At 46.3% G+C, this 19,499-nt stretch overlaps 1 protein-coding gene across 1 annotated transcript in view; it reads right to left on the reverse strand.

Moving 5' to 3' along the window:
* The window catches only part of LOC111859731 (voltage-dependent T-type calcium channel subunit alpha-1I-like), a 170,010-nt gene extending 150,603 nt beyond the window's left edge, over positions 1-19,407 (reverse strand). The window contains exon 1 of the mRNA XM_023842701.2: positions 18,309-19,407. The gene's annotated coding sequence lies outside the window, so the exon portion shown is untranslated. The remainder of the gene's footprint in view (positions 1-18,308) is intronic.
* Positions 19,408-19,499: the final 92 nt, after the last annotated feature.

Raw genomic sequence — 19,499 nt, forward strand, 5'->3', positions numbered from 1 at the left:
TGGTAAAAAGCCTTCCCAGCAATTGAGGCTGCAGAATTGCTGTAAAGTGGGTCGCCAAGACTGATTGTGCTTCACTTCTGTGGCTATTTTATTTGCAGCCCTGATCATTCTGCAAGAATCAAACAAGCGACCCAGCAATTCTTCGGCTCTCGGGACACATTCAGGCGTCTGTCACTGATAAGTTCAATTGCTGCGGATGGAACAAACATTTACATTAATCTCTTTGCCACCGTTTGCATTCTTTTCCTAACTTGAGAAAGTACTTAGCTATGTCCAGCTATGGCCCTTAAACCTGCGTTTGAAAAGCATTCTGCACTGGAACACGATTCAAAAGAGGCCTTTTCATTCAGCTATACTCAGAAAATAAGGTCTTTTCTTATGAAAATGTCCTACAATCCATAAATTCATGGAGAAAATCATCTTGCCCTAAATTTAGCACAGTGCGAGACCAACTATATATGTATGCTTGCAGGCTTAATGTGTGTGACTGGCAAAAATGATTGGTAACGCTTTACAGTACATTATCTGCACCTTGATAATGCCTTTGAAATGCATTAGTAGAACAGCTTTAGCATAGTACATCAATAACAAATATTATAGTTGTAAAATAATATTTGTTATTAATTATATTGAAGCTGTTAAGGTACGTTAGGATGTTACTAATATGTTAGGTATGTTAGGTATACTTATATGCTGCTTATGAATGTTCAATGAATGCATTATGAAGGCATTGTGAAGCATTATCACATTATTTAAAAATTACAGAACAGATACGATAGATCTTTGTCACGTTTGACTTGGCTGCATTCCTGAGGCTGCATCGCTATTTAACATATTAAAGGAAATATTACACACCAAATTGTAAGGAGAAAAAAAAAAAACGTCATTAATTGCAATCAGCCTAATGCAAGAGGCGATTAGCGCGACATATGCTGGACAACAAGCACATGATGAGTCACCATATGAATTTGTAAGCAATTAATTTTCCATGTGCAGCACACAAAATGCATGGCTATTGTGCCTTTAGTGAAAGGTCCCCAGTATTCAATTCAATTCAATTTTATTTATATAAAAAATAAAGTATTATAGTAAAAGTGTATCTAGCACCTCATGTATGACACAGAAGGCAGTGCTCAGTTTTGCTTACAATCATGCTATTCAATTCATTTTTTTTCAGTTCAATTGAATTCAATTTTATTTGTATAGCACATTTGCACATTACATTGACTCAAAGCGCTTTACATTATCCCTGCGCAAAACCCCACTGTACAAGCAAGGTGACAAAGGCAAGGAAAAACTATTAATGTAGTGTATTCATGAAATAGTCAAGCAAAATTTTGTCATTAACTTATTACCAATTAATCAGTAGGACATTCAAAGTGTATTAAATGATATGTGGGTTTCTGGTGGAAGGGTGGCTTAGTGCGGAGGCTGTGAAATCCACCTTTGCATCTGAATTTGCACGTCCTTCCTTTGCTTATAGGTATTTCCTCTCACAGTCCAAAAACAGGCTGTTCAGGTCGGTTGGTGTCTCTAAATTGCCATTAGTATATGCCCTGTAATGTACTCATCCAAGATGCCCCTGCCGTGTGATGGACTCGACCAGAACGTCCCCTGCCCTGTAATGGACTCGTCCAGGACGTCCCCTGCCGTGTTATGGACTAGTCCAGAATGTCCCTTGCCCTGTGATGGACTCGACCAGGGTGTCCCCTGCCCTGTGATGGACTCGACCAGGACATCTCCTGCCCTGTGATGGACTCATTCAAGGCATCCCCTGCCATGTTATGGACTCATCCAGGGTGTTCCCTGCATTCAAGGCATCTCATGCCCTGTAATGAATTAATCCAGAACGTCCCCTGCCCTGTAATGGACTCGTCCAGGACGTCCCCTGCCGGGTTATGGACTAGTCCAGAATGTCCCTTGCCCTGTGATGGACTCGACCAGGGTGTCCCCTGCCCTGTGATGGACTCGTCCAGGATGTCCCCTGCTCTGTAATGGACTCGTCCAGGATGTCCCCTGCTCTGTAATGGACTCGTCCAGGGTGTTCCCTGCTTCCTGGGGTAGACTCCAGGCTCACCGCAGCTTTGTGCGGGATAAGCGGCGACAAATGCAGGATGATTTGTTCAACAAAAAAATTGTACCATCTCAACCAGTCTGGCTGTTGGCTTCTTCTGCCCCGGTCCTAGTTCTCCAAAGCGATTGTCACAAGAAAAATTAAAAAACAAGAAAAAACCACAGCAGTTGCCACTCTCCCTCACTTCTGAGAGATCGGTTTGGCTTTATTTAGCATGTAATTTCTCCTGCCCCTTTCAGTGGTACAACGGCAGCACCAGGCCAGCGCCCCAACCTTGTTAGTGGCCATCTTGTGTGGGAGGTCAGGACACCGGCTTGAAGATCTCAGAGCCACTTGTGGTTGTAGTTCTGGTTCCCTGGCCGTTGGGCCACCTGCTGACACACTCCCCATGCCTGCACGTTTCTCGCGATCTGATTGGACTCCAACCATTTAGACCGGAATCCTGCCCACAAGGCTCATACCAATTCAAGATTCAAGAAAACTTTATTGTCTTTTACAAATTAGCATAAATTCCTCTTTAATACAGCTCATATGCAACACAGCATCAGACAATACACGTAATAAAAAACAACCAATAAAAATTTGGAAGCATTTAAGATGCTAATGGCTGAGGAAATAAACAACTTTTTATGTGTAATTTCCCGGCCAGAAGAACTCTGTATCAGTGCCCTGATCATAGTAACGGAATATTAATCGTGATGATGCTGTAATTAGTTCTGATTGAAAAGTCTGACTGACAGATGGATACACAACCAAAGACAGTATGTAGTACTAATAATATAAAAAAAATTTTTTTGCAGGACTAAGACAAAGGGGATATTTATGAGAAAATTCAGTAATTAAAATGCGCACCACATGGACAAAATTATTGGGACACCTGGCCATTACACCTACAGGAACTTTTATGACATCTCATGCTAAACCCATAGGTATCAGTATGGAGTTGGTCCCCTCTTTGCAGCTATAACAGCTGCCAGTCTTCTGGGGAGGCTTTCCACAAGGCTTTAGATGTGCATCTGTGGGAATTTTTGCCCATTCAATCCAGAAGAGCATTTGTGAGGTCAGACACTGATGTTGGACATGAAGGCCTGGCTCACAATCTCCGTTCTAGTTCATCCCAAAGGTGTTCGATGGGGTTGAGGTCAGGGCTCTGTGTGAGCCAGTCAAGTTCTTCCACACCAAAGTCACCCAACCATGTCTTTATGGACCTTGCTTTGTGCACTGGGGAACAGTCATGCTGGAACAGAAGTCATGGCCTTCCCCAAACTCTTCCTCCAAAGCTAGAAGCATAGAATTGTTTGTAATGTCTTGGCATGCTAAAGCATTGAGAGTTCCCTTCACTGGATCTAAGGGGCCCAGCCCAACCCCAGACAAACAACCCCATACCATTATCCCTCCTCCACCAGACTTTACAGGTGGCAAAATGCAGTCTGGCAGGTAATGTTCTCCTGGCATCCACCAATTACACCATGCTATCCAACGCCTGGCATTGCACTTGGTGAGGTGTTCAGCTATGGAAGCTATGGAAGCCCATTCCATGAAGCTCCCAGCGCAGTTTGTGTGTTGGGGTTAATGCAAAAAGGAAGCTTGGAACTTTGCAGTTATTGAGTAAACAGAGCGTTGGCAACTTTTGTGCACTCTGCACCTCAGCAACCGGCCAACCTGCTCTGTTACTTTACATGGTCGGCCACTTCATGGCTGAGCTTCTGTTGTTCCTAAACCCTCTTTGCAATAATACCACTTACAGTTGACCGGGGAATATCTAGCAGGAAAGAAATTTCACAAACCGACTTACAAAGGTGGCATCCTATGACAGCACCATGCCTGAATTCACTGAACTCTTCAGAACAACCCATTCCTTCAGAAATGTTTGTAAACCTGACTTCAGGGCAAAGTGCTTGATTTTATACACCTGTGGCAATGGGTCGGAAGGAAATACCTGAATTCAAGAGGTGTGTCGCAATACTTTTTCCATATAGCGTAAGACTAGCAGAGCCTCTAATCAGCCGGTGGACGCTGGTCTCGACAGTGTGCCTCCAGGGGAGGGGGCAGGGGTGGCGGTTTCGGGAATAAAAGGAACGTAGACGCGCCCCCCTCCAGCACTTCATCCGAACAAACATGCGCGTAGCAGCGAGGTGGCTGCATTTGACGGGGGCGTTTGTGCAGCTGCGTGCATCAAAGCGCAATGGGACACACCTGCTGGTCTTCAAAGGCCCCTCCGCCCCGCGTGCACACCTACCTCGCTCTCCGCCTTTGTCTTTCTGTCGCGGCGCTTTCGTAAACACCGACACGGAACCTCCTGCATGTACGGAGCCGCGCCAGCGTATGACGGGCCTGAGAGTGTTCGGCACCACTGCCCAAGGCCATCATTATGGCGTTAAATTAGTGCCAAAACTCGCGCGCAGAAAATCCATGCTCTCTACGCGCTTGCGTTTGCACAGCACTTGCTCGCTCGCCGTTAAATTAGTGCCAAAAGTCAAACCACGCGCGCGCGTGTGTGCTCACGAGCTGAAAACCCATCCTCTCTACGCGCTCGCGTTCGCTGGACCCTATCTACGCGCTCGCGTCTGCACAGCACTCGCTCGCTCGACAGGATGAATTTTGACACTTTGGAGGCGGGAACAGTGGCTAAAATCTCCACTCCTTTGATTGTTTTTTTAAAATATTGACTACGATTGGCAATTTGCTTTGGTAGAAGATGAAAATAAATTGTCACTGACCGCGGTTAAGTTAGCCTCATGTGGATTTTCAGTTTTATGCGCGCGAGTTTTGGCACTAATTTAACGCCATACATCATTCTTACAAAGGCCTTTACATCACGGTATTTTACGTTATGGTATTTGCTGGGTCTTATAAACTTTTCAGTAAAGCGTCTCAGTGACAGAGTGATACATCAAACCTCTTTTTCCCTCACCTTTTAGGAAGAAGATTAGAAGCAGGCAAGGGTGGGGAGGCACAAAGTGATCCCACCCCCCACTGGTCAGCAACTTATAACTGCCCCTCAAAAAGTCCCTGCTCAGGCCTGCTTGGAAGATACAGGAATAAAGCCAGATAAAAGCTGAAAAGAGTCAACAGATCCCCACATAAATGTCACACTTGTATCCACCCTCAACAGCTTGACTAAATTTAGCAACATATTTTTTTCCGTGTATTTAACCTAAGAGAAATGAGATTTTTATCTACAGTAATTATCATTCTGACACTCAGAAACCCAGTGCTACACTGCATACACATTGTCCGCTTGTTGATGAGTTACTCATGTGCCAGAAGCATTGTGGATGTCATTCCCTGTGTCATCACTGATTCTTATCAAGTACAGAAAAAAAGCTGCGATCAAAGGGAAAAAAGAGGGGAAAAATCCTACATTTAGGAATGTTGAGAGTTGAATCAAATGGGGAAACCTGCGGCTGGCCAGGTGATTATGAAGAATCTGTACTATTTAGTGGGTTTGACTGGTCTCGTTAGATGTGTGATTCTGTAATTATGTTCTAAATATACTGTCGGTTCAGCTTGAGGACCGAAGTACGTCAGACAGGGAGACTGGAGGAGGAACCAGGCTTGTTTTTTGGCCAGTGGCCGTTTCAGCATGAGTGTGAATGGGGGGGGGGGCGAGGTGCTAAGGTCCGATTCCCCAGAATAACAAAGAAAAAATGGGCATCTTGGCCAGTGGGGGTGGATGTTGTACACAGGATGGCATGGGAAGTTTGAGTCTGCAAAAATGAGAGGAACAGGAACAGGAACAGGCAGTGGCAACGGGAGCTAGAAGAGGCGGATTAAGGTAAGTAGGGATAAGGGACAGTCCCGGGCACACGGGTTCCCAAAATTTTCAGCCCACGTCTCCCAAATGGGGGGGGGGGGGGGGATTTCACCAGTCGGCTGGACCACTCTGTAGATTGCATACTCTGATTGTAACATACTTTGCACATCATTCTTGTAACCGCCCCCTCACCGGTGTCTCGCGACCCCCGCTCTCTTAACCGCGGCCCTAAACTCCATGTGTGTCCTTCAAAGATGTTTCTGAGCTTCTGTTTCCTTCAGGCAATGATCTGAGTCACGGGAAACCGGCAACATGGCAGGAAATAGAAGTAAATTCACTGGGAAGCGTGTGCACCGCATGTGCACCGCGTGTGCACCGCATGTGCATGTGCATGTCATACCCGACTCTACCTGTCCCTTTTTATGACTGCATATCTAACCAGAGGGTCGGGGCAGTAATTATACACATTTGGATAAAGTGTGTAAGAATGGCGGAGGAGCTACCGCATGAAGGATGATCAGGTGACCAGGGTGGCTTGTGCTGATTGGCTGCACCTATTCCTTGTTCAAGTCTGAAAGGATAAATTGATATTTTCTGTGAAATCAGCCCTAATGTGAGCAGCATCGTGACCCTGCTGTTTTTGCTTCTACTGAGCTCTGACACAGATGACCAGCATTACATGTCGTCTGAGGTCCTGCTACCAGGCAGTTTTCATTTATTTCCCCGCTCGTCTTCTTTTTTTTTTTTTTTGACGGCATCTCGGTGAACCTTGAGAAGGAAAAGCCTGGTCCCCTTTAAATCCATCATCTCCAGCTCCATCCCTATCATCCTTCCCAAGTGGCGCGATTCTCACAGCAGAACAACAGCCTCTCCGTTGATTGGCTAGACCAGCCTGGAATAAATCATGTGATGGCGGCTTGGTACATCAGCCCTAAGAAACACAGTGAAGAAAGTTCTTCACCAGCTGAGGATTCAGTGCTGTAACATTAAGGAAACTTCTCAACCTGGAATTCCTCTGTAAAGCAAACAGTACCAGGAATATGGAAATTGCAATAAACCACTCAGCTTACAGAAAATGTCTCACTTCCCGGAAAATGTAACAACTTCACCTCTCTAGCCACAAGGTTTTGGAAAGGATGACGTGCAAACTCACGACAAGCTGGACCGAGATTCAAACCCCCAACCCTACAGGTGTGAGGTGAAACCGCTCCCCCCTGTGCCGCCCCAAACTACACATCTGCATATGATAATTTCTATTAGCAATTCTATCAGTGTTTTGTTGTTCCGCAGCCCTTCTCTTTGTTGGGACTCCTACAAACAAAGCTCTACTGAAATCACAAGCGGAGACAGAAAATAAATAATTATTCAGTTCAATCATTTAACCGCTTCTCCATTTATTACTTGCAGCTGTTTTAAATAGCAAAGCAGCTTCCGGAACAGAGTCCCATCAACTCCCCCACCCCAGCGTAGAATGACACGTTGGTCTATTAGAGCTGCTTGCAATTTGCACTGTGCCTGTTAGGTGCTGAAACAGGGGTGGGGTGAGGCACCCCCCCCCTCCATCTGTTGCACACCATCCTCGCTCTGCTGTGGGCTGTGCCTCCCACTCACCTGGACCCTGTCCAGGGGCAGCCTCTCACGCTCGGGCTGGGGGGAGGAGCAGGGGTCTAGGCCAATCGAACATTATTTTCAGACATTATGATGACAAAATCCGGCAGGGAATTCAGATTCTGTTGTTTAAACCAGTGTATACTTTTTATTAGGAACAAGAAACACGTGGAACTACACAACACATGACAAAATAAACTTTCCCTCCCAAGATGACCCCAATAAAGTCTGAAATGGATTTAAATTCAATATGTGCAGTATCCTGAGTGGAAACCTCTTAATTAGCAGTTAACGAAAACCAAAGTCATGCTGCTTGCAGTGCTTCTAGAACCGCCATTACTGCTTGGCACCTCCTTATCGCCCCCATCATCTGCACGCTCGCTAATCAGGCATGGACAGACACCTCCAGCACGGCCCCAACTCAGTCCTGTGCAGCTCCTAGCTTGGTGGCAGGAGCCAGCTTTCAACCTGGGCCTCATTGATCTTTCACTGGAACAGCTTGGCAATGAAGCATCAGAAAGGTGAGCAGATGAGAGCGGAGAAGAGGGGCTTTGTGGGGCGACATCGATCGTGCCGCCGGCCGAGCTCTGCCACGGCCAAGTCCAGGTGGACCCCACTGATATTTACGCACCTTCTCCATCGCCGGCCTGGACAATAACGGACACCTGAGGCTGGCGAGCTTCACCGCGTTCCAGCAAATCGGTGGGTGGAGTTCAGTGCTGAATCCCATTCTCACCCTGACATTCACAGGCAGATAATCCTACTGACTCCTTGGATGGGGGGGAGGGGGGGGGATTTTCCGAAGAATTGCAGTTTGCCAGAGACCACAAATGATCTTCTCCATGCCCACCCCCCACCGTTCATCTCTTGCACCTGCGGTTTCGGGAGAAATTCTGACAACGCCAGCTGATTCAAAACCACCCGGCCTACATTCTGGGCTAATTACAATATTTGTTTCCCTCTTAAACAGGATAAGGCTAGCGATTACCACCTACACTGTACACCAGCTGAACTCCACACAAACGCTGAAGTCCTGAGTTCCCTTTCAGCCAAAAAGCCTTTTCTGCAAGCGGCACATTTTTCTCCACGAGCGGAAGAACGGTGTTCCGATGGGAGTGGGCGGGAAGGGTTTTGATTCGCCAGAAAGGGCCGTTTGATGCCTCCCGTCGGGGCATCGCGGCTCCTCTCCGGTAGCTCTGATCACACGGGAGACCCCTCCGACTTTTGGAACATGCCACATCCTGCTTTCTGTTCGCCTCTCTGGTTTCCTGATCCAGTTTTCACTGTTTTCATTCTAAAAAAAAAAATCTGACAAAGGAAAAGAAAAGAACCCACCTGTGAGATTACTGGCGAGTGAGTGAGTGTCTCCCACCGCGATCAGGCACTAAACCGCTGGGCAGAGCCTAAAGTACCAAGCGGGTTCCTCTGTAGTGGCCTTCGGTTTTGCTCAGGGTCTGATTGGAGGGCCAGGGGGTGGAAGTTAAAACCGTTGGTTCCCATCATCCCTCTGGCTAGTTCTCAAGCACATCGGGGATGGCCAAACTGTTATATCCCGGCACCAAGACAAGATGTTTCCTCTGAAGCAGTGCTAGACAACGCTAGCGGTGTTCCACAAAGCAGAATTTCTCAGTTAACTAGGTTAAGCTAGAAGTCATCATTGTGCAATAGGAATGCTCCTTACTTAAAACCTTAGACAATAATTGCTATCTTAAAATTAACCTTGCTAACTGAGATATCTTGGGGCCTGTACTACGAAGTAGGGTTACTGGCTTATCAGGGTAACTTGTCGGATATAAAGTAGTCTGGGCAGAATGTAAGTGAATAGATATGAAGTCCATTTAAACTGTGGTACCTTAAATCCGACAAGTTACCCCGATAAGCCAGTAACCCCATTCCGTAGTACAGGCCACTGCTTTGCGGAACCCCCCACCCCCGATCCTGGAGTGCCAGCATCCAGCAGGTTTTCCATCCTATCTGGTCTCTGATGAACCACACCGGATCTCAGGCAGGCAGTAACTCATCAGGTAGGATAGAAAACCTGCTGGATGCCGGTTTTCACCAAATCCAAATCATACTCCGGAAGCTGAAGTCGAAAAAACATCAAGAACTGGTCACAGGGCCAGAAAGTGCAACAAAGAAGTTACCATCAAATGTATCAAAAGATAATAGATATAACAGTAGGTCAGGGAAAGGGCATACACAGGAATGGGAACGGGAACGGGAACAGGAACAAAATACTCCATATTGTGTGAACAGTCAGTATCTTAGAAGGAGTTAACAGATAATCCAGCTGCTTTTAATCCATGCCAATTAACCAGGTTGATGAGCCACAGGTGTGCCTAGCATTGAGGCAAGGCAGAGTGAAAGCCACCTGGGCGTAGCTGAGTGGGTGATGGGCTTGACATGGGAGTGACAGTTGATTTTTATATTCATAATTAACAAGCTCCCTGTAATGGGGGGTGAGCCCATTTTGTCACCTGTGTCTAATTACCAGTAATACAAAACAGACTTTGCTTTCGTCTGTCGCCCCAGGCTACACATGGCAGCCTTGTTGCCTGGATTTTCCTGCACGTTCCCCCCGCCTCTGAAGCCGGAGCAGCTGCTTGGGGAGGCACGTGGCTCCGGGGGCTGCGGCTCTGTGCCTGATGTCACCAGCCGGGCCCCTCAGCGAGGCCCCTAACCCCCACTGGCTGACCCTCCTCTCTGATCCTCTCTTGTATGTCGCTTTGGACAAATGTGTCCGTTAAATAAATAAAAATGCAAACGATCTGTATTTACTCCATACTCCCCTATTCGGTCGTACCCAAATAAATGAAGTCCTGGTTGCATCCTCCCGTCCCCTGTCACACCGATCTGTTCTCCGCCCCGTCCGGAGTGAGTCTAACGGCCCTGCGCTCTTTGGTCTTTCACCGGTGAGGAGTGGCTGATTAAACAGCTGGACTGTCTCCTCCTGAGAGGGGGGGGGCTATACACAAGCATCTACAAAGAAACTTTCCAGCACTGGCTGACTGAGTCTTCTGTATCTGCCTCTCCACACAGCACATTCACTGGGTTATTTATATACATGGAAACCACTGGGTGACTGTGTGTATATGTAAATATATCTGTATAGGTGTATATCCTCTGTTACACACACGCTGACACATTGCACACATTCAAAGACTCTCTATCAACATACATACTGGATAATGCATTTTCACACCCAGCCTTTACTCACTCTACCACACCAAACGTGCATAAAAAACCACACACACCCTCAATCCATTCTGCTGTAGACACAGAAATACACAGACAATGCACTCCGCCGCACGCACATACATATCTATTGTATTATATACACAGAATTACAGATCTAAAGTTGTAATAATCCAGTTTGTTCAGTTTTGTAATGTAATGAACTTGCAGCTCAACCGTATAGCTGTGCTGGTATTCGGCATTTGGCAGAAGTGAGCGTTATTTATGATATATGAATATGAATGTTTGTTTAGCTACCTAGTCAGTTTGCATGTTTGTATTCAGTTTGTTGACGCGTGCGTGTGATATCGCACACAGCCATTTTAGTGCTGCGTCTGCGTTCATTGACTCTGCAGGCTAGGAAATAAAAGTCAGGATTTTTCTGATGGACTTGAGGGTGGGGCTCTAAATTTGAACCGTTCTACATACGCACACAAACCTGGGCCCAAACAGAAATTATGGGAAGAATGGAGTGAGGAGCTAGGAGCCACTGGATTCGGAGAGACCCAGGAGCCCTTCAAAGCTGACCAATGAGGTGGCCAATGAGGGCTGAGCTTCTCGCCGACTCACCAACAAGCAGACCAGAGAGACAGTTCAGTTACATTGTTGGTTTGTAGTGGGACGACTGGTGACGCAAAAGAACCAGAATAACCACATCAGGGTCATAAATTTAGCTGAATAATGTCACCCCAGGCCTGACCTGAGAGTCCCTGGTGGGCAGGCATCGCCACCACACTCTCAACAGGGAGGAAAGACCAAGGTGAACAGTCAGACTTTATAAAGTCATCTTCTATCCTAGATCCATATCTGCTTATCCAGCAGAGGTCACAGTGAGCCTGGAGCCCGTCCCAGGCAGCTCACAGCTGGGGATGCAAACCCACACACAATCGCAATCAAAGGGCACTTCTGAAATATTGGTTCATCAAACCACATCTTTGAACTGCAGGAGGAAACTGGGATTTATCATGATCCTTCATACATTTTATTTATTTAGAAGATGCTTTTATCCAAAGTGACAGACATTTTTTGAGAAGTCCCTGCAGCCACCCCACCTGCCACCCTGGGGGTTTGAAGAGGCAAATCTGAGAAAACACTTTTTTACACAGCGTGTAGTTAGAGTATGGAATACTCTCACTGTTCGTGTAGTTCAAGCTAAATCTTTAAATCAGAGCTAGATAAGATTTTAACAACTCTGAGCTATTAGTGAAGTTCTCCCCAAACGAGCTTGATGGCCCGAATGGCCTCCTCTAGTTTGTAAATTTCTTATGTTCTTATAACCCGCCGCGCCGCGCCCTTCCATCTTCTGCGCAGCAATATGATTGGTGCTCAGTATAAGGAAATAGTTCCTACATTAAGCTGCTCACTACAATGTCCGTGGATTATCTTGAGTAACCGGGCCCTGATTTCTGGTAACAGACACTGTTGAATTTTTCACCACAGAAAGAATGCCATTCACTTCCATAATATTTGTCAGAAACCTGACAATTCTACGTCCGATATCTCCGAAACTATGCAACTCCCAGTATATATATATATGGCACTAAAATCCCTCTGCAACGTTTCATTTTCAGTTTCCCTTTAAGCTATTGAGCCTAAGGCGACCTTTAAATGATGAAGAACAAATACTCTGTATTTCCAGCTGTGCTCACTCCCCAGTTCCCCACACTCCGGTTGAGTTAACTGGTAACGGGCCTCCATTTCTCATTCCACCTCACCCCGTAGACGTTGGGCTGGACGGAAATCTGGTGGCTTGGCATGCTACTGCATTTAGCCGCATTCTGTCTGAAGCCCATGGAACCAGTCCAGGATAATCTTAGCCTTGTGGCACAGGGCATTATCCTGCTGACAAAAGCCACTTTCAGACCAATACACTGCCGGCATATACTTATATGCATGGATTATATGCGTGTGCCCCTACTGCTGGCATTTAAAATGCCTGCCATTACGCACCTGCTAATTCTGGGTGCACGTTTTGCTGCTTAAAGTACCTCAAAGTGCAGCAACAAAAAGGCGATAAACTGCTCCAGCTCTGAGAGGCCACATGGCTGAAAGGCTGCCGTGTCCGTGTCGCTATAGCTGGACATGCCAGAAGGAGACGCCCCGCGGTACGTGCGAGAACGAAGAGGGTCACGCTCCGAGGACCGGGCATCCGTCATGTTTGTGCCGCCCCAACGTCGCGCCCAACCGACTCCTGGCGGCCCGGCGATGTGCCAGCCTTTGGAGAACTTTTCCTGCTGTGAGGGGAAACTGGAAAACGTGCCTCGCACCCTGCCCCCACCCCCAGACTCCGATTCCAGCATTGGAATCACTGGGCAACCGCCACCCCCCCCCCCCAACCCCGTACGGTCTTTCCACTGGTTTTCCTTCAGCTTGTATTTTGATGTCCCAGGAAACATCACTCCTCCAATTCTACATCTATGCCGCTATCCATCCCGCCCTCCTCCCCGCTTGTGAGCTGAGAGTGGATGTCCAGCAAAGGTCTGCTGCCTGCTGTGGGTGGGGGGGGGGTGGCATTTTACCGCAGGGCTTGGAGCTGCCGAAGGGGGGAACAGCAGGACGCTGGCTGGCCTCCGTGGTCCGGCAGCCCCGGGTCCAAGTCATAAGGCGAGCAGGGATAGGCTGCTTTCCCTGGGCACAAAAAGCGCACACCTGCGTGCTCAGCCCTGGCTGCCCCTTCTGGCTCCACGCTACACGCGAAATGTCATCGCCGGGACGACGAGGACGACCGACCGGCACACCTTTCCATTGTGACAGTGCTCTGCTTGTGCGAGCACAGCTATAGCAAAAGAACGAGCTCTGAAGTGCAGTCAAACGTGCTGGCATGAGGCGTGTCAGTGACATTGATGGTGGAGAGCTTCCCAGTATCTGCTGTCTGCACATGTGTGTGTGTGTGTGTGTGTGTGTGTGCCAAGACAGGCAGATAATGACCAAAAGGAAGCTTCCCCAGTTTATGAGGAAATATCGATCTCCCCTCACACCCCCAGCCTTGGTAAGCGGCAGAGCCAAGACGTGATTGAGGTTTTGAAAATTTATAAGGGGTGAAAGCGGCCGGCTGCCATTATTATTTTTAGGTGTGATCGTGCAATCAGAGGGGAAATAAGATCATGAGACGCAGCCCAGACCTGCGTCCGGCTGTCCATCTAATACCCCTACATGAAAAAGAGCGGCTCATATCTCACCAGCGAAACCCCGGAGGTTAAGCCGGCTGCCACAGGGTCCCCTCTCCCCGGAATTCATCTCCGTATCCCCTCTAGCGAGGCATCGCACTGTCGGAGCTGCAGATGGGAATTCTGGGGCTGGGGAGTTTTGGTATTTGAGTGTTCAGAAATAATGAATAATTGTACCAAACAGATGAAAAGGAACGCGTATATAAAATGATGTGGTTTCAGGGGAGGGTGGCAGCTGGGCGGCCGGCACTGTGGCCCTACGTGGGTTTTCTCCAGCTCTGGTCTTTTCTTTCCGAGATGCTAAAACATGGGGTGAATTGAAAGGCAAATTTTCAAAACTCAGTACATTTTCTGTTGTTCTTGAGATGAGACCTCCATTGACCCAAATTCAGGCTTCCTCATCATATGTCACAATATTGGGAACCAAAACTCACCGAGTCTTCATGTAATCCAACGTTAAATTTCCAGAACTCACCAAGTCCATTGAAATGTCCTTGAAAACAGTGAGTTTAGGAGATTTGCTCTCAAATCAGTGTATTGTGACTGTATGACTGTGACCAGGCAACCTGAGACAGACTGGCATCCTGTCCAGCGTGTCCCCAACCCTGGGTGTTGGGGATCCTCTGAAAGGTCCCAGGGGTCACACAGCACGCACAGCCACAGACACACTGCCATTCCCCCTCTGGCATGTGCTGAGAAACCATCATGCTGCCCATCCACCCATACGACCTGGGCCTCCCAAGGTAAACCTGAACCTCCCAGGAACCTGGACCTGTTTGAACCTTGCAGGAACCTGAACCTGTTTGAACCTCGCAAGAACCTGAACCTTCCAGGAACCTGAACCTGTTTGATCCTTGCAAAAACCTGAACCTGTTTGAACCTCGCAAAAACCTGAACCTCCCAGGAACCTGAACCTGTTTGAACCTCGCAAAAACCTGAACCTGTTTGAACCTCGCAAGAACCTGAACCTCCTAGGAACCTGAACCTGTTTCAACCTTGAAGAACCTGAACCTCCCAGGAACCTGAACCTGTTGAACTTCGCAAGAACCTGAACCCGTTTGAACCTCGCCTGAACCTGAAACTCCCAGGAACCTGAATCAGTTTGAACCTCGCAGGAACCTGAACCCGGACTTCCCATGGCAGACCATCAGGCATGCAACGTTCCTCAGGACATGGCAGCAATCTCTGTTTTGCTGACCCCTTATATCACCTAGAAATCATAGTGAGATTAAACGCCACCCATAACGCGGCAGAACCGTGGTGGATCACATCTTACCCACTGGCATCAATTATTCCAATTCTTTTACCTCCACGTTATTAAATGCAGGGTCTATTATCTCGTGGTGGAATCTAGCTGTGCATTTCAATCGTTGGCAATGCTGAAAATGTCCCATCTGTGGATGACTATCAGTACTCTGTGAGGATCCTCGGACACAGCGTTACAAGTGGCACAGAGGGGAATAATAGTATTAATAATAATAAAATAATAATAATAAAAACAATAAGGTTCCATAGCACTACATGCTTTGGACCCTTAAATAAGCAGCCTGTGATGGACTGGCATCCTGTCCCAGCTGTCTTGCACCTTCTACATCCACAGAGAAATACAGGTGCTACACACACATCTGGGTAATGCTTAAATTAGGACACAGGAAACAATGTGTAGAGGTATGTTCTAGTGCAGGAGTGGCCAATCTTATCCGCAAAGTGCCGGTGTGTATGCAGGTTTTCGTTGCAGCTCCCTAATTATATTACTAATTAGAGGATTGATTGGCTGAGGAGTCCTCACACCTGGGTTTGAACAGCTGACCTAAAGGTTACCCCAAAAACCTGCAGACACACCGGCCCTTTGCGGATAAGATTGGCCACCGCTGTTCTAGTGGATTCAGAGTACTGGGACACTAGACCTCCACCCTACAACATCACTCCAATGCAGATTAAGGCTACCTCACCCTGGCCACTACGACCAAATTCATGCAGATTTCCCAGTGTCATTCGTAAGGTAATTACTGGCATGGTGAGCCACCTCTCCTAATTAACCGAGCGCTAATTAAATGGCGTTCCCCAAAACTGCGTACGCTGGCTGCCAGCCGCCGGGGCTGGGTGTCCTGCCGCCGGGCAGACACAGATCCGGGAACAGCACGGCGCTACACCGCCTGCAACGCAAGCATGTCAGCTGAAATGAAAAGGAAGACGGGACTTCACATTTCTTACAAAATTATATTCGCGACCGATATTGTTCTTGTTAAGAAAAAAATCGCAAATGTTAAGTATTGATTTGCCTAATTTCGGGAGCTATTAAGTGCGGGATAAAAGTCAAACTGCTTACTAATTCTTTTAAACCTGTTACGCCTCTGACGATGCACTCAAAAATGTGTAATAAATATCAAAGCGCCATTAAATCCTGTTTAGTGCAATTGTCTTTTCAGTTCATATAGGCCTCCATTTAGGTTACCACAGCTGAGAGTGGATGTCGCGTCTCTACAAAGTCTTTCGCGGGTTCGGATCACGCATATGGTCTAGGTTCAGGTCCATAAGTGCGCGTTCCTTTGCGGAGTCTTTCCTCGAAATACTGAAACAGAAATACTGTTGTTCCCGGTACCGTTTGCGGCTGTGACATTCTCTGAGATCGGCATGGACACTGCTGATGCATCGGTGATACTGTATAACACGATGTCACACATGGAAAACTGCACGGTCATGTAAATCATAGCAAGGCAGGTGGACCTAACAACCAGCTGACCATAGGTCTTATCAGGCTCAGTCTGCTTCATAATGACTGAAGCATGAAAAGAAGCACAAGACTCTTGCACATTCATATTAATACACGTGGATGGAGATATATTTTATATATAACATATATATGTGTATGTGTGCATTTTTGGAGTGCCAACAGGTTCTGAAATAATTACCTATCAACTGCAAAAAATCTTAATAAATGAGTTTCAGCTGTAGATGCCCTTCCGAAACAGTTTCAAATTGTAAGCATGTGTGGTTACTAAGGCAACCGCGGGTTAAACTGGTCGGTGTGTCGCAGTACGCCGGTAGGTAACGCAGCCCGATTTGTTCGTTAACCTACCCCTCCCATGTGGACCCCGAGGATGACCGCCCTCTTGTGATGATCGGCTACGGTGAAAAATTTGCTCACTTCGCAAACCAGTACAACCCCAACTCCTCAGTAGTTTTGTTAATTATATAGCCTAAGTATTTCATAGTAACATATTGTAAAAGTATAGCCGTGTGTGTCAGCGCGCTATGGAGCGCATGAGGTGAGGAATGGAAGATCGAGTTCAAATAAATAAACAAACAAATTAAAGATGCTTTACAGTACATGTGCACGGAATTAAATGGGTCAAATGAGATGAACTGACGCTAATCCATCTTTGATAAAATGGACAGCTTGATAACCTGCTATTGATTAAACACACGTGATCATTTAAAGAGCGCCGCTTTCCCTTCGCATTTTTGTTAGTTAAAACGGTATAGAAAATATTAACAACTTCTCAAGGTTTTAGTACACAGTTACGCGTGTATTAACATGTTTATTGACAGGTGTAGCAAGCAAACACTAGAAATAAAAGGTTTAAATGCATCTGCGCGCAGATAATGTTGCAAGTTGTTGCATGTCGGTAATTTCAGGTGAATTAAACACAAATAACGCAAAATAACTATTACTTAAATACAGACCGGGAGCAAGAGGGGAAAAGAGAAAGAGAGAACGCATTTTCAGAACGAACGAGGAAAAGCATTTTTTCGTACGGATACCAACATTCATTAATTATATTTGTCTAACATTTAAGAAGCGAGTAGTTGTCTAACGACAAGGAGCCTGAATCGATAAGTAATCAGAAATGAGAAAAAGCAGTAAAATCCCCATTATAAGAAAGCAAGTATCAGACGACAAACAGATTCGGTGTAGCCTAAAATTAATGCGTCTAACCCTTAGTGCCATTCAAAGTGGACATCAGGTGCACGATGCTCAACCTCCAACTGTTGACTCCTCAAGAACGTTAAACTGGAGACACTATTTCCGTAAATCAACGCGGCGAATGATACAGACACTTTAGAATCCATTTTCAAAATGCAGAGATCCGCTATTTTTGTATAGGAATGATTCACACTTCTGCGTTTTGTGTAAGATGACATTTAACATCCATATGATTAAAAACATAGCCATATTGATATGGGGATGCGTCGTTCTCTTAACACAACCTAACATAATCGCAACTTGAATCTTAATGTCAAAGAAGTAATTAAGCGCAATATGATTTAGTTGTAGGCAATATCGCGTCAGCTTCCCATCTACATGGCAGAGAATTTTTGTAACCTAATTCTGGAAAGTAAAAGCTTTAAATCGCACCTGTGGGACGTACTCACGAAACAGACAGTAAATATACATCGTTGTTAAATATTTAAGTATAAACCCAATTTCAAACTTTTATCCTACAGGTACAGAGATAACCCTTACCTTGCCTGACATCAAAGATCTTTACGTCGTGATACGTAGAAAGAGAAGATGCGGTTGGTTGGATTTATTGTTTTCAAGCAATAATAAAATGATATCCAATCAAAAATAAGTCAGGAAATCCAAAGAAATTTCATCCAGGTGAGAAGAGTGAAAAAACAGTTATACATGGTTAAAACACGTAAAATAGCGGACCGTCACCACTTCAAAAGATCAGTTTCAAAGCACTTAAAACAGCTCTGCATTTGCATTATTTTCTTCTAATTTAGGCTACTTTTGCGGCGTCTTGTCTGTTAAATACAGTCTCTTGTGTGGATCACCGTGTGAGTATTCAAGTTGCTGCAAAGTACGCTCCTCAAAGGCAAGATATGGGCGCCCAAGCTTCAGTATTGTCTGTTTTGTTAGGAGCCAAGCCATGATAAGAATTATGATAGAAATTAGAGATATACAGGCAATCGCTTGTCAAATATTCTCATTTTATGACAGTCGTTAAATTTCCGTGCAAATCCGTTTCGAGATGCGCCAGTGTGCTTGCTATCCAATTTAGGGATTTGCCTGACAATCGATAGTCTTCCAGTTTTTTCCGATATGTTGTTCAGCTGTGAAACGAAAATATCCTCTGTGCTCCTTTGAAATTAAAGCGGTCCTTGCACTGCCGGGATGCAGCAACATATCAACAGATATTTGGTGTCCATCATTTTTACGCAGACATGTGATGTCTTTGCGAATTAGTTGAATAATCCAGCAAAACACTCGCACGACGCGCGTAATGCTGCCGTAGCCCGTTTTAGGCGGGGAGGCGGTGATCCTTTGCGGGGTACATGAACCGGGCTGCTCTCATCTCCCCTTTCCTTTGGTTTTCTTGTTTTCCCAATTGCTCTCACACCACTTCGCACTTTTTTCCGACCGTAAGCCAGAAAGCTCGGACACCCACGCAGCTCGGAGCGGGCGCGCCTCCTACTTTACCGTCTCCCTCCACATTACGGGGATGACAAGCCGAATAGTTCATCACGCGTTTCTAAGTGAAAAAAAACATGAACATTTCAACCAAACGCACATTTCACATCACAGGCTTGTGCCTCCCCTTTTTTGGTTTCTCCAGTTATGAGGTGCGCTATACAGACCGTTCTGGAGAACATCGCCGTATCCCGTATATGCGATACATTTAGTTCTTGTTATGGGCAGTTTAATGTT

The sequence above is a fragment of the Paramormyrops kingsleyae genome, chromosome 5 (genome assembly GCF_048594095.1).
Source record: "Paramormyrops kingsleyae isolate MSU_618 chromosome 5, PKINGS_0.4, whole genome shotgun sequence".
NCBI classification, from domain to species: Eukaryota; Metazoa; Chordata; class Actinopteri; order Osteoglossiformes; family Mormyridae; genus Paramormyrops; species Paramormyrops kingsleyae.